This window comes from Motacilla alba, chromosome 2, assembly GCF_015832195.1.
Source record: "Motacilla alba alba isolate MOTALB_02 chromosome 2, Motacilla_alba_V1.0_pri, whole genome shotgun sequence".
NCBI lineage: Eukaryota > Metazoa > Chordata > Aves > Passeriformes > Motacillidae > Motacilla > Motacilla alba.
In genome coordinates, this window is record NC_052017.1 from 74896136 (window position 1) to 74908738 (window position 12603).

General features: G+C 34.8%; 1 protein-coding gene across 4 annotated transcripts in view; it reads left to right on the forward strand.

Annotated features, from left to right (window-relative positions):
* CDH12 (cadherin 12) overlaps positions 1 to 12603 on the forward strand; it is a 539049-nt gene that overhangs the window by 94528 nt on the left and 431918 nt on the right. The window lies entirely within an intron of this gene.

Consider the following 12603-nt stretch of genomic DNA (forward strand, 5'->3'; position numbering starts at 1 on the left):
CAACCTGTTCTGCTCTTATTATTTGTTTTTTCGGTCTTAATTTTTTTAAAGTAGTTTAGGATTATTTTTTATTGTTACAAAAGATGATTTGAGGCTTTACTGAGTTATGCAGTTTGATTAGAAATCCATTATATGATCCAAACATGGGAAAACCTTATATAAATTTAGGAAACTGGTGTTTGGATTGGACAAGGGAGACTTGCTCCATTGTCACAGTATTAAAAGAAAGCTTCCTAATAACCACATTCAAAACTTCTTTTTCCTTTTCTCTTAATTTTAGCTTCTTTCCCACAAGTGGAGATTGAGGGACTCATACCTCATTGATATCCACATCACTATTTTGCAAGTGAATTCATTGTGTTGTCTTTCACTTCAATGCACATCTCATATATTTCTCCAGCAGAATACACAACTCTATTGTAAGGAGAACAGCATAGCAAACTAAAAAAAAAAAAAAAAACATAGACGACAGAAGGCATCAATACTCACACACCACAGGTCATTATTAGTGTTGCATTGCTATCATCTTGTTTTTCTCTGTCTTGTCTCTCCTCCTGGGTGAAGAGAGCACATCTGGCTATAAAACCAGAGGTTTTTTTCTTTACTGAGGAAAGCATTTCTATATTAGACATTCCTGTGATGGTTTTTCCACTCGGTTATGAACTAAAAACCATCTGTCCAACAGTGGTGAAAGGCATGCTTGAAACAGTATCCTTGAGGGTACATAATTTGCAGAAAGTTTTCTTCTAGAAAAGTTTACAGAAGGATACCTAGAATCTGCATATATATAATCTGCTATCCCTCCATTCTCTCATATCTAACACAAAACTTTTAAAATAATTAGTATAATTGAGCTGTTCCCTGTTGCTTCATACTTTTGGTCAATTTGGTTTCATTACTAGAAATGAGAGCTTTGAAATTCTGCAGCAGTATAATTAGACATTTTTGTATGTTGTTTATATAAGTGAGCAGAAGTCAAACCCAGTCTCTTGGCCTAGATATTTATCTTAGTAAATGTGCATTGAGACTGTGCTACCATATAAGCACAGTCATACTTTAATTTTTCAAACGAGTGTTGCCACCTAATGTAGCAGTCAAAACTTATTTTCTATCAGAAACTTGCTTTCTCTACATTTACAAAATCTGTGTCTAGCTTTAAACCAACCAGTAAGAGTATGCACTTAGTCTATTTACATTATGTCACCTTGAATCTTTTCTCCCTGACAATTTAATGCAATCTGCTTTTCTGTTTCTTCTGGAAAGGAGTGCCATACAAATACATATCACTCAGTGATAGGTTTCTCTAGAATGTTTACCCAGCAGTAATATTCTCTCCAAAGTGCAATGCTAGTTTAACCTCTTTCCATTACTGAATTCACCAATTACCTAGGAAGCAATTCAGGGCTAACATAAGGTATTAGGACTAATCTTGTTAATTTGAGTTTATGGAGATATAAGTCAAGGGCCTGACCCTACACCAGTACTGAGAATAAGTTATAGAAGTCAGACAGTTTGCAACACATTAGTGTGCCTAGACTGTAAAATGATCCCTTCTCAGTATTTCTTTGGGAACAACCACTCCCAAGGAGGATGAATAGAGGTGGAATTCCTAGCCTTGTTCCTTCCTTTGCTGAAATAAGGGCTGATGCACAATGTATAAACATCCATGTGGAAATGCCAGATGAATGAAAAACAAAGAAAAAGAAAAAAACCCATAAAGTGATATGTCAGTCTCTGAGGAGGGCACAGTCTTTAAGGCACATGCTCCTTTGAGGTTTTTCAGACGAGTCAAGAGATGATGTCAGCTGATAAACTGACATTCTTCAGTTTTCTTTAAACTCTTCTAGTCCTGTGCCAATAAAAGTTATTCAATAGTTGGCAGCATGAACCTGAAAGTAATTTGTCCCAAAGATAATGGAAGCTAAAGAAGTAAACCAAATTAAAGTATGTTCTGCAACTGGTTTTGTACAAGACTTTTTTAAATAAAAAAAATTACAAAACATATTTCAGCATGTTTAACATTGTAGAAAAGTGTACAGTAAAAAATGAATGACAGGGGACTTTGTGTTGCATTTATTTGTCCTTCAGGACTTCTCTTTAGTTGTCTGAAATAACATCACTGAGATAATTCTAGTGTTTTCCTGTGCAATTGAGATCCAATTTCTGAGATGCCTTCTTTGTTTCTGAAAAATGTTACAGATCAGTAAAAAACCATTTTGCTGACACCTTCTTATCTTTATTCTTCTTCATGATCTCACTCCCATTAATTAAAGCTCTTTTATAATGAAGTGTTATTTCATAACAATGGAATATTCTCTATTATCAGGAGAATATTTGTATTCTTTCATAAGGTTTCTATTTTCTTTGAAATGTTGCTGGAAATTATAGTATCCCTTTTTTCAAATCAATAATACCTATAAGTTCTCATCTATGTTTAGGCTCATTTCTACTTAGCTAGAAATTATGGTTTAAAATTTTGAAACTTTATGTAAGAATTATAATGTATATTGAAACCTTTTTAATCACACTGAAGAAAAACCACTATTGTGATCAGTCAGTCATTAGTATTATGCATGGAAGGTTCACAGTTTGTTCTTAGAGGAACAACCATTATTTTATTTACTTATGTTATACATTAATATATTTGTATATGTATCAAAAAGAAAATCAGAGATCGCTGTAATAGGAATATCTAGAAGACTGATGTCATGACTCCTGTAGCAGTCATCTCATCCAGCTGCCTAACTGTGGTGGGAATAGAATATAAGAAATATGTAAAAAGCAGCTTTACCCCCAAAGAGTTGCAGCCAGGCCAATTATCCAAGATCAGAAACAGGCTTGACTCACAGCTGCAACCAATAAGGAAGACCAGTCCTATAAGACAGGGAGAACTGAGACCTAGAGTCACTTGCTGTCTGGGCGTTAAAGAAGAAGGAGCAGTGTTAAGAAGAACTACCCATGAGAAATCACTGAGAAGGTATGGGACTCTTGCAATAAGATAACCACACTTTTACATTGAGAACACAACAAATGGTGATCCTGATGTGATCCCATAGTGATTTTGGTAAAGAACTGTAGAGAGAGTTGTAAGGATGTGATCGTATGGTGATTCGGGTAGAGAACTGTAGACAATATCTATAGCCAGGTGAATCTGAAGGAGCTGGGTGCAGTGGTGCTGTGCAGGAGGCTGATATCGATGGATTGCTTGAGTTTGGAGAAGCCCTCAAAAATGGTATAGTGGCCATCTCCACAGGAACCTGATGTAATTCGGGATTGGGCTGCGGGGAAAGGTGCAGCCAGAGAGGGAGCCCATTGTAGCATTGAGAGCAGCAGGGGAAGCTGCCTGGTCCGGACCTGACAAAGTTTGACACCTGGGGTACAGGTGAGCCACTGGGGACACAATGAGAAATAATATATCGAGTGAAGAACAGATTGTTTTGTCTACATGGCAAACAGAGCAGGGCAAGAAAGGCTTGCAGTGACCAACTAATTAAAAAAAAAAAAAAAAAAAAAGGCAGTGGGAGTTGAAGACAGAGTAGCTGTATCATTCAGTATGGTGTATTTGCTGACGAAATGTGCATTTTATTTGCAAGAATTGCAACTATTAATCTTTGATTAGGCATAAGTGTAACAGTTTATATTCCATAAGTACCTTTACAGATACATCTCTTATAATTTCAATATCCATAACTATGTCCAGTGACAAGTGGTGCTCCTCAGAGGTTGGTAATGGGATAGGCATTGGTTAATATTGTTATTAGGGACATGGGCATTAGGGATTACATGTAGCCCAAGCTGAGTGGTATGTTTCATACACTAGAGGAAAGGGATGCCATCCATAGGGACTTTAATGATCCAGAGGGCTTTGGAGGTGGCCTGTGTACTCAGGGAAACGATGTGCCTATTTGTAGTCCCCTGTGCTTATCCTGCTCTCTTTTGGTTAATTTGTTGTACTTGGATGCACCCTTTGGGCAGCTACAATGGCCTTGGCCCCTCTTGGTGACCACGTTGCATGTGAAATCACTTTATATGGTATTTTCTGTATTTGTTGGATATTCTTTCTGTTTTGTTTGTTCTGTTTTGCCCCTAGAATAAAGTTTTGCCAATCTTCCAGGGTTACATCCTGATAATGGCATGTAATGCATATTGTTGAATCATTCATAGCTCTTCATTTTATCTTGTCCTGGTGCTCCAAAGGCTTATGCTGCCATCCCATGCCTCTACTCAAATCACATGGCTATCCTAGTGTGCCACTTCTTTCTGTAGAGAGTAATTGCACACTATTATAACTTACTGCTTTCCAGAATGTTATTACAACAGGCATAACACGCAGTTTTTCAAAGCTAAGCAAAACTGAAGTAAATTAGGCAATAATAACCTGATTGTTCAATAATTGCTAATAGAACAAAAGTTGAAAGAAAGAACTTGGGAAATATAAGGAAGCCCAGACAAACCAAGACGTTCTGGTTCTGAGCTCTTGAAGAGTTTTGATACAGCATTAATACATTCTTATCAGTGATGGGAAATTTTTTTGCTGAGGTAAAGGGCAATGCATTTCTTAGAAGATGGATTTTATTGCATGCTTGTCACAGATGAACTACATAATCAATAGAGAAAAGAGTTTGGACAATATATTTAATGCTAAATCTTTGTATATAACAACAGACATATTAATGAAATCATTACACTTTTTAGATGGAAGAACGAAAAGAAATGTTGGATATTGAAAACATTGACTTTTTTCTATTTTTATCCAACTACAAAATATAAAACTAGAAACATATTTTTACTGGTGAGCAGAGAGGAGTTACAAGGCTGGGTACAGCTCTATGTGCAAATAGAATGCTGGGAAAAGGGTTTGTTCCTGTTGTGGGATCCCAGACTTAGAATGAACCCTACTGCTAGGAATGCTTGTAAGAAAGATACCACAGAAGGTAACTGAGGTGTGATAGCAACAAACTGGAAATGGTGCAAACTGAGTTGGTTCTTACAGATACACACACTCCAGTGTACACGCAGATATATCTCTGTATACAGAGCAGAAAGTCATTCTTCTAGGAGAACTCTTAAATCTTCCAGCTGTTTGCCTTGGCCAAGGCACTGTAAATCTATTTTTCTCAGGTAACTGTATTTATGTTTTTGTTTCTTAGCTCATCTGGTTAAAAACTACCAAATTTATGTATATTCACATATATTCATATATTCACATAATAATAGCTAAAAAAATCACGGATTGAGACATATGTCTGTCAAGTGTCTGTATATGGAAGCATAAGACACTTCCATATACCAAAAGTATCATTTGACTATCAGAGATGGTTTATTATGATAAGGACTAGAAGATTTTTGTGTTAACATAACAGTGTTTTACAATCCTAATGATTTGGTACAGTATGTTTGAATTTCAAAAGTCCAATTATTTAGGTTTCTAAGAAATATAATTAAGTAAAAAAAAAAAAAAAACAACAAAAAAACCCACCCAAAAATCCAGAAAACAAAAAATACTTATAAAATAGCTTAAAATAAATCCAGAATTTGAGCCAAGAACTGAATCAGTATTTAAAGAACCAAGGACTGTACCTATCTTTAGGTCTTTAAGAATAAAACTGTAGCTTACAGTGAATCTAAAGTACAAACCCCACACTTTAAGGTAAGACAGGTTGTCTCAGCAGAGAAAATATAGCTGTTTGCTAAAGCAGATAGTATCTGTTCCTAAGATGCCGTAAACTGTTCTTCCCAGCAAAGTACTTCTATATAAAAATTTACTGACTATGTGACATTCAGTGAACTTCAAATGCTACAGGCTGATCATTTTATAGGTGGGTTGTCCAACAAATGAAACTTCTCACAAAACCTTACTATCACAGCAGTGTCTCTGTTCTTTGGTACAGCTGTCTAATTGAAGATTTTAATTTAGAACAATACTTGGCCTCAACAGAACCCAGAGTTTTCTGCAAGTTATCAGGTATTGAAATGATCCAAATTATTTTTTCATATCAATGAACTACAGAGTTGCCCCCAAGAGCTGCTGCTGCTAAAGAGGAAGATTTGAGACAGTAGGAAAAGGCAATTTCATATAATATTTTAAAATAGGCTCACTTGGTAAAGTTGAGAAACATGCAGAAACACTGTACAGTAGCTGTAGGCCAGCCTGGAAGCTGAGGTGATGGACTGGGTATGAAGGGAGAAGGAGTCAAAACTGGGAATTGGAGACAGAGGGGTAGGTGGCTTCTTGGCTCAGCAGGTCTGGGCTTCCAGGATTTGGCAGGGGCTCCCTGGCACCTAAGAATGAGTAGAAAAAGAAAAAAGGGAAAAATGCAAGAATCTTTTCCTCTGAGAGGTCAGATGGAGTTTTCATTAAATTTAGATTGAGATTTTATCTGCTGCTGTGGTGTCTGCCCTCAGATGGACTCAGATGCTATCTCCTGTTACCCATCTCATGATGGTAATACCAGTCTATTAGGAAACATCCTTAAATGATGTTCAGAAAATTGTCCTGCAGGATAAAGGGAAGAATGGGGAAAAATATATAAATGCATATATTCAAAAGAATTTGAGACAATATCTGTTCTGAATGTTTTCAGTTTTCTTTAGTATTGTGTGAAATTAGTATTTTCTATATTAATTTATTGCTTTCAAACACAGGGAAAGTAGGCAACTGTGGAAGGGAGCCCCACTTCACCTTTCTTTCTCATTCTTCTTTGTCTGCTCTCTCAAGAAAAGCAAATAGGCTGAAAATGAATAGACCTGGAAAACAAACTTGTAATCCAAAATCACATTCTGAAATATTTGTGATTCCTAAAAAAGTAATATTAGTTCAAGTAAAATGCAACTTTTCATTTTAATTCAGAACACAAAATATTAACTCTACAGTTATTACAGGCAGTAACTAAATCAACATTATCAACATATTTCTAGCTTGGAAATTGTTATATTTATTTTTTTCTTGAAAAAGTTTTCAAGAAGCCCTATTCCAATCAGACATATAGAACTAAAAAGGAAAACAATTACTTCTAAAAAAATTGTAATGGAAGGTGACAATAATTTTTTCATTTATATTTATATTCATATTTTTATTTGAATTTATATGCATGCCATTTACCTGTAGATAATTCAAATAATAGTGTAGTATAATATTCTTATTCTGAGACATGGAGAATTTACAAGGAAAATGGAAGGAGATTTTGTTTCCTTAATCTTCAGCTTCATGTTGATAAAGATGAAATATTAGTTTTTATTATCCATACTACTCAATTTCCTGTTTACATTGTTCAGGAAATGGCAATTCAGTGAAGTAGTACTGCAGGTTTTGATTGTTTGTGCAGTGAACATTGGGATGTTGAGAAGTTGCTTGTTTTTGTGATTTTTTCCATGTTCAAATGAAATGCATGAATGGTAGAAGTTCTCTTGTTTGAGTTTATTGCCTCTCTCTCACCTTACTAGATTACATTTGCACTAACCAAAGTCACTGTTTACACTTATTTAACAGTATTGACTGAAGTAACACTGAATCTCTTTCAGTGAGGGCTGATTTAGCTACAAATCACTGTTCCAGCACCAAGATCATTAATCAGCCTAAGGCTAGATCCATTATGTGGATATTCAGTATAGAGAAAATATTAACAGCTCCACAGAAGAAATGTTTCCATCAGATTAGCTCTGACTCCCTGCTGGAGCAGCAAATTACTCTGAAGTAATAATTATAATACATTAGTAGAGGTTTAATTTCCAATAAGTGCTGTCTATTTAAGGGATGGCAACCTCACCATACTTCAGAGAACAATAGATCATGTTATCAGCAGGAAAAATCTACATGGAATTTAAAAAGAAAAAAAAAAAAAAAAAAGGACAATAAAAAATTTATTACAGCCTCCAAATTGAAAAAAAAAAGTCCACTGAACTTTCCTAGATAAAGCTTTGTGGAAAAAATCCTATTAGTGTATTTGCGAAAACTTTCCCGCAGTGAGTAAGCAAGGATACACATTTTACCTGTAAATAAGGCCTGATTATGCAAACTCCAGCCTTCTTTTCAAGTCATTTCTGGAATATGCTGACATTTGGTTTAGGGTATATATAAAGCAAGAAGAAAGAAAGGTGTGCTGCGCCTGAAGTATTTAGCTTAATTAAGCATAGTGTGTTGACTTTGACAGAGTTTACCATAGCTCAGGGTCTGGACTTCTGTCTATATCCTCAAACCTGGGTATGAAAGGATTTGATTAATTTGCACAGAGCCACCGCATACCACACCATGGAGTTTTTCTTGAGAATCAGTAACAGCAAAAAATTTTTGTAGGGTTTTTTTTTATTAATTTCTTGTACCTCTCTGCAGATATTCAACACTTAAAAACTTCTCAAGTCACAAAGTCTGTGCTTAAAGACATTTTAAGTCCATATGTTGGCATTCTAAGGAAATAAAATGAACTAACTACTCCACATGGTGGCTTTGAAGTATTCAGTGCAGCTCTGACCAATGCTATTGTCTAAAATCAGTTACTGGAAACATAAAACCCCTCAATACCTGATAACTACAGAGGTGTTCCAGGAATGACCTGTTGCAGTGTATTAATTTTATGTACTTGGTGCTTATTTGATTGAGAAGTTTCGGGGAGAAGGGAGGAATGGGAAAAACAAAGATGCTGGGTTGCAAGGGAAGAGGGGCAACATGACTTTCATAATGTGAGGATTAAGACATTTCGCTACAAGATATGACCTACTGAACCTTTAGTTGCAAGTATTGTATCCTGCTTTGCCATTTTAATCATACATTCAGTTTCTTTGCACAGAAAAAAAAAAAAATCTAGGTCCTGAGGTGGAGTAAAGCTGGTAAGAGCAAATACTACAGAATCCAGATAAATAACCTTACCTAGTTGTTCCATGACTGCCATCTTTGCCTTAGATGGGACCAGAAATGATAATAGAGACATTCTTTAGTAATATGAGTCAGATTTACTGTCACAGCAGAGGAATACCTCTGCTTCCCTGAAGATGAGCAGACTGGCTAAAAATGTGGCCCAAAATACATTTCTAAACAGGGAATCAAGGTAGAACAGCATAGAAAAAGCCACACTAGATGTGCTACCCTCCTCTCATTCTGCAACAAGAATGATCATTCTGATTTATCTCTATTATAAATGAAAAATTAAATTAAAAAAAAAAAATCAGGTTGTTATGTAGCAAGTATATCTGTAAGGACACTGGTTCAAACCCTACTTAGTTCAGGCCTGATTTTTCCTTTAGACAAGCTGATTTTGAAGTTAAATCTGAGGCCTTCAGGATTAGTGAGTTCAGGTGCTTCTTTTTCTCTTTCTCTCTATTGTATTGACTTTTTTTTTTTTTTTTTTAATGTTACCTAAATCTGATCACATATTCTGAGAATTATGCTCCATTTTCACCCAAACCTTGGTTTATGGGTTTCTTTGTGGCTCCATTAAAACTGTAAAGAGATGAATATCTTTTAATTCTGTAGATTTCTGATTTGATTTATATCTCTCAAGAATGTATAAACTTGAAGGTTTTTCCTGTTCTCTTTATTTTCACTTTGAAAACATTTAAAGCCATATTGGCAAATATAGAATAAATACAAGCTGTGCTGTCTGGATTTAAGCTTTTATAGCAGAATTAAAAATATAATGTTGAGAAGATTTTGGGTCCAGATCACTTAAGTTCTGCAGAGTTTGCATTACAGAATTGAATTAATTTCATTCAGAAAAGAAATAAGCTTCTCAGTTCCACTGAAACAGCAATTTGAGATTTAAAAATAGTTGAGCATTCTAATTTCCTTTGTGTACTGCCACACTTTCAAACTAGGCAATGAACTGGAAGAGACTATCACAATGTTTCAAGACATGCTGTTTTCTTTGTATATGTGATCAAATCAGAATTATTCTTTGAACTGCTTATGCTCAAATTAATTCTTGTATCCTTTAATAACCCTGTTACATTAGGATAAACCCCTCAGCTTATAATGTTTGTGTGAGTCTCCAATATTAAGACTTAGGCTTAAAGCATCAAAACTGCATTCATATTTATCTTACTGCCCCATGTAGGAACAAGGATACTTACAGATAATTAGAGCTTCTGTGAATAGCTGAAATTGTAGAATAAACAGAAAATTCTATAAATTGAAAATGGACATGGACAACTCTAGAAAATATTTCTTAAAATCTAGTACCAGCATAGAAGTTTGATATATTTCTGCATCTATGTCTTCTAGAATGAATTCATCGCTTCTGATTTTCTATGTAGCTATGAGTTTGACTCATTAGATCAAAATAAATATACATTTTTAGCTTATTCATTTGATTACAAAGAGAGAGAACAAAATCATAATAAGCTTTACTTCCTCTCCTGCAATAGTGGATAGCAACCAAATTCTGAAAAACATATTATACATTTCAAATACTTGTACAGAGAATTCTATTTAACTCCTTTTAAGTCTCACTCTATTTCAATGCAAAATGATAAAACTGCATATTAATATAAATGTGAGTGCAGCAGATAACTATACCCAGAAATGCGTAGTATATAGCATATATAGATTTTTTTATCAAAAGCATCATTATTGCAAACTGTGAAACTTGGAATTCATATAAGCTAATGGATTGCAAGTATTTTACTCTGTAACTTCAGGAAAACAATATTTTATTTCTTTTTTTAGTACATCTTTTTCTACCTGAATTTTATTGACTGAACTTAGGTACTGTTTACATGAGTATGTGTTATGTTGAATCAATACACGTAGTACTTTTCCTGAAAATGAGGCATAATTCCTTGAGTGTAGGTGGGTCATGGTAACTCCTTTACTGAGTCCCTTACAGCTAGGACAGGATGATAGACCACAGTCTGAGAAGAATTTCATGTAAAAGAAAATATTAGAAACAGTTGGCAAGATATGTTCTTATACCATTCTGAGTATTATTTTGAAAATTGTGTCTTTCAATGGCCTTCCTCTTTTCTCCTGTCCATAACTTAACTGAGAAAGGAAGAGAAAAAAGACAAGGAAAAAGGAGAAAATAAACCCTCTCTCTCCCACTACACCCCACGCATTCAAAGATTAGAGAAAAAAACTCTTCTTGGTATCGGAGAATTGTTTTGTAAGCTTCCATTTCATTTTAGCTACAAAAAGTCTGTATGAAAAAAAGGTGATTTTTTGCTATCCCTGAAATTTAATATATCTTAACATTGAATCTCAAATCCCCATCCCAAATAGAACTTGTTTTCAAGACTCCATACAGTTCTGTTCAGGGGAGTGGTAAAAAGTTTAAAAAATCAATTACAGCTCCCAGGACTCTGAGTCTTGATTCCAAAGCTATTGATCTTATCTCACAGTACACTCATCAGACTTACTACCTCAGCCAACTATTTTGGCGACTACAAGTTGAGTTTTATAGCTTACTGCGCACTTGCTCTGATTTAAGACAAATAGGTAAAACTGAGTATGGAAACTCTTGTGCTCACTTTCTATGCTGTCCTCAAAGTAAAGACAGAGGATTCTGGTCTCCTCAGTTTAATAGCATAATCTAAAAGATGATTCCAAGTGTGTGGAACACCAAAGCACTCTTTCCTTGAAAAATCCTTCATCCTTTTCTCTCTCCTATAGGTGATACTAATTAGCTTCCAGTCTGAGCAATATGCCGCCACATTTTTCATCGGCATTTCATCTGCAGGCCCATAAAAATTTGTTTTTGTAGATTCCTGAAGCAGTTCTTAGTAGAAATCAAATTCAATTTTCATTTTGCTAGAGAACACATTCTGTAAATTGCAGGTGAAACTGCAAAAATAACTTCCATACTTTTACATTTTCATTGTTATTTATTCCAGATTTAAGATCACTGGTAAAAATATGAGAAGGTAAAGCTTACAAAGCTTACCAAAGTAGAAAATAAAGAACATCTTTTGAAACTCACTTTTCATCTACTGAAAACCAAGGAATGACATAGTTAATTACTATTTGTTAACTTAAAATTAGGATAATTTTCAAATTTTCACACTACATAAACCTTAAAACCATCAGATGATTCTAATGAAATCTGCTTATGAAACAGGTGTAAGCATGATAATAGATCATAAAGCATTGATCTGCTTTCAATCAACTACCTCAAGTTCCAGGGTCAGGAGCTGCAACTTCAAGGTATAGAAAAGTCCTACTCTACTATCACAAGCACAATGTTTCAAAATACTTTGAGAAAACACCTCAAGAATCAAAAGAGTTAGTAATCAAAATTAATTTTATAAATTTTAAAAACAATGATGTTTCAAGATGTTCGCTCTTATAAAAATAACTGGGTTCACATAGGCATTGGTTTATTTAACTTTTAGACTCAAACTTTTTAAACTTCTTGTGTTTATTAGCCCTTTGGTTTGAATTCATCTCTGCCCTCAGATGAAAACCATCTTCTGAAACCTTCCAGCATTTTTCATCCTTTCAAACTTTTAGAAGTACACCAAAGACACTGATTTCTCTTCAAGGTGTTGATGTGAGAATAGACTTGCTGCCTGAACTGTTACAGACATTGGGAATTGTCATTCATTTCATCATTTTCTCCACTGAAAAAAGAAAAGGCTATTTATGGGCCCCAAGAGAGACACAAACATGTGAAGCAG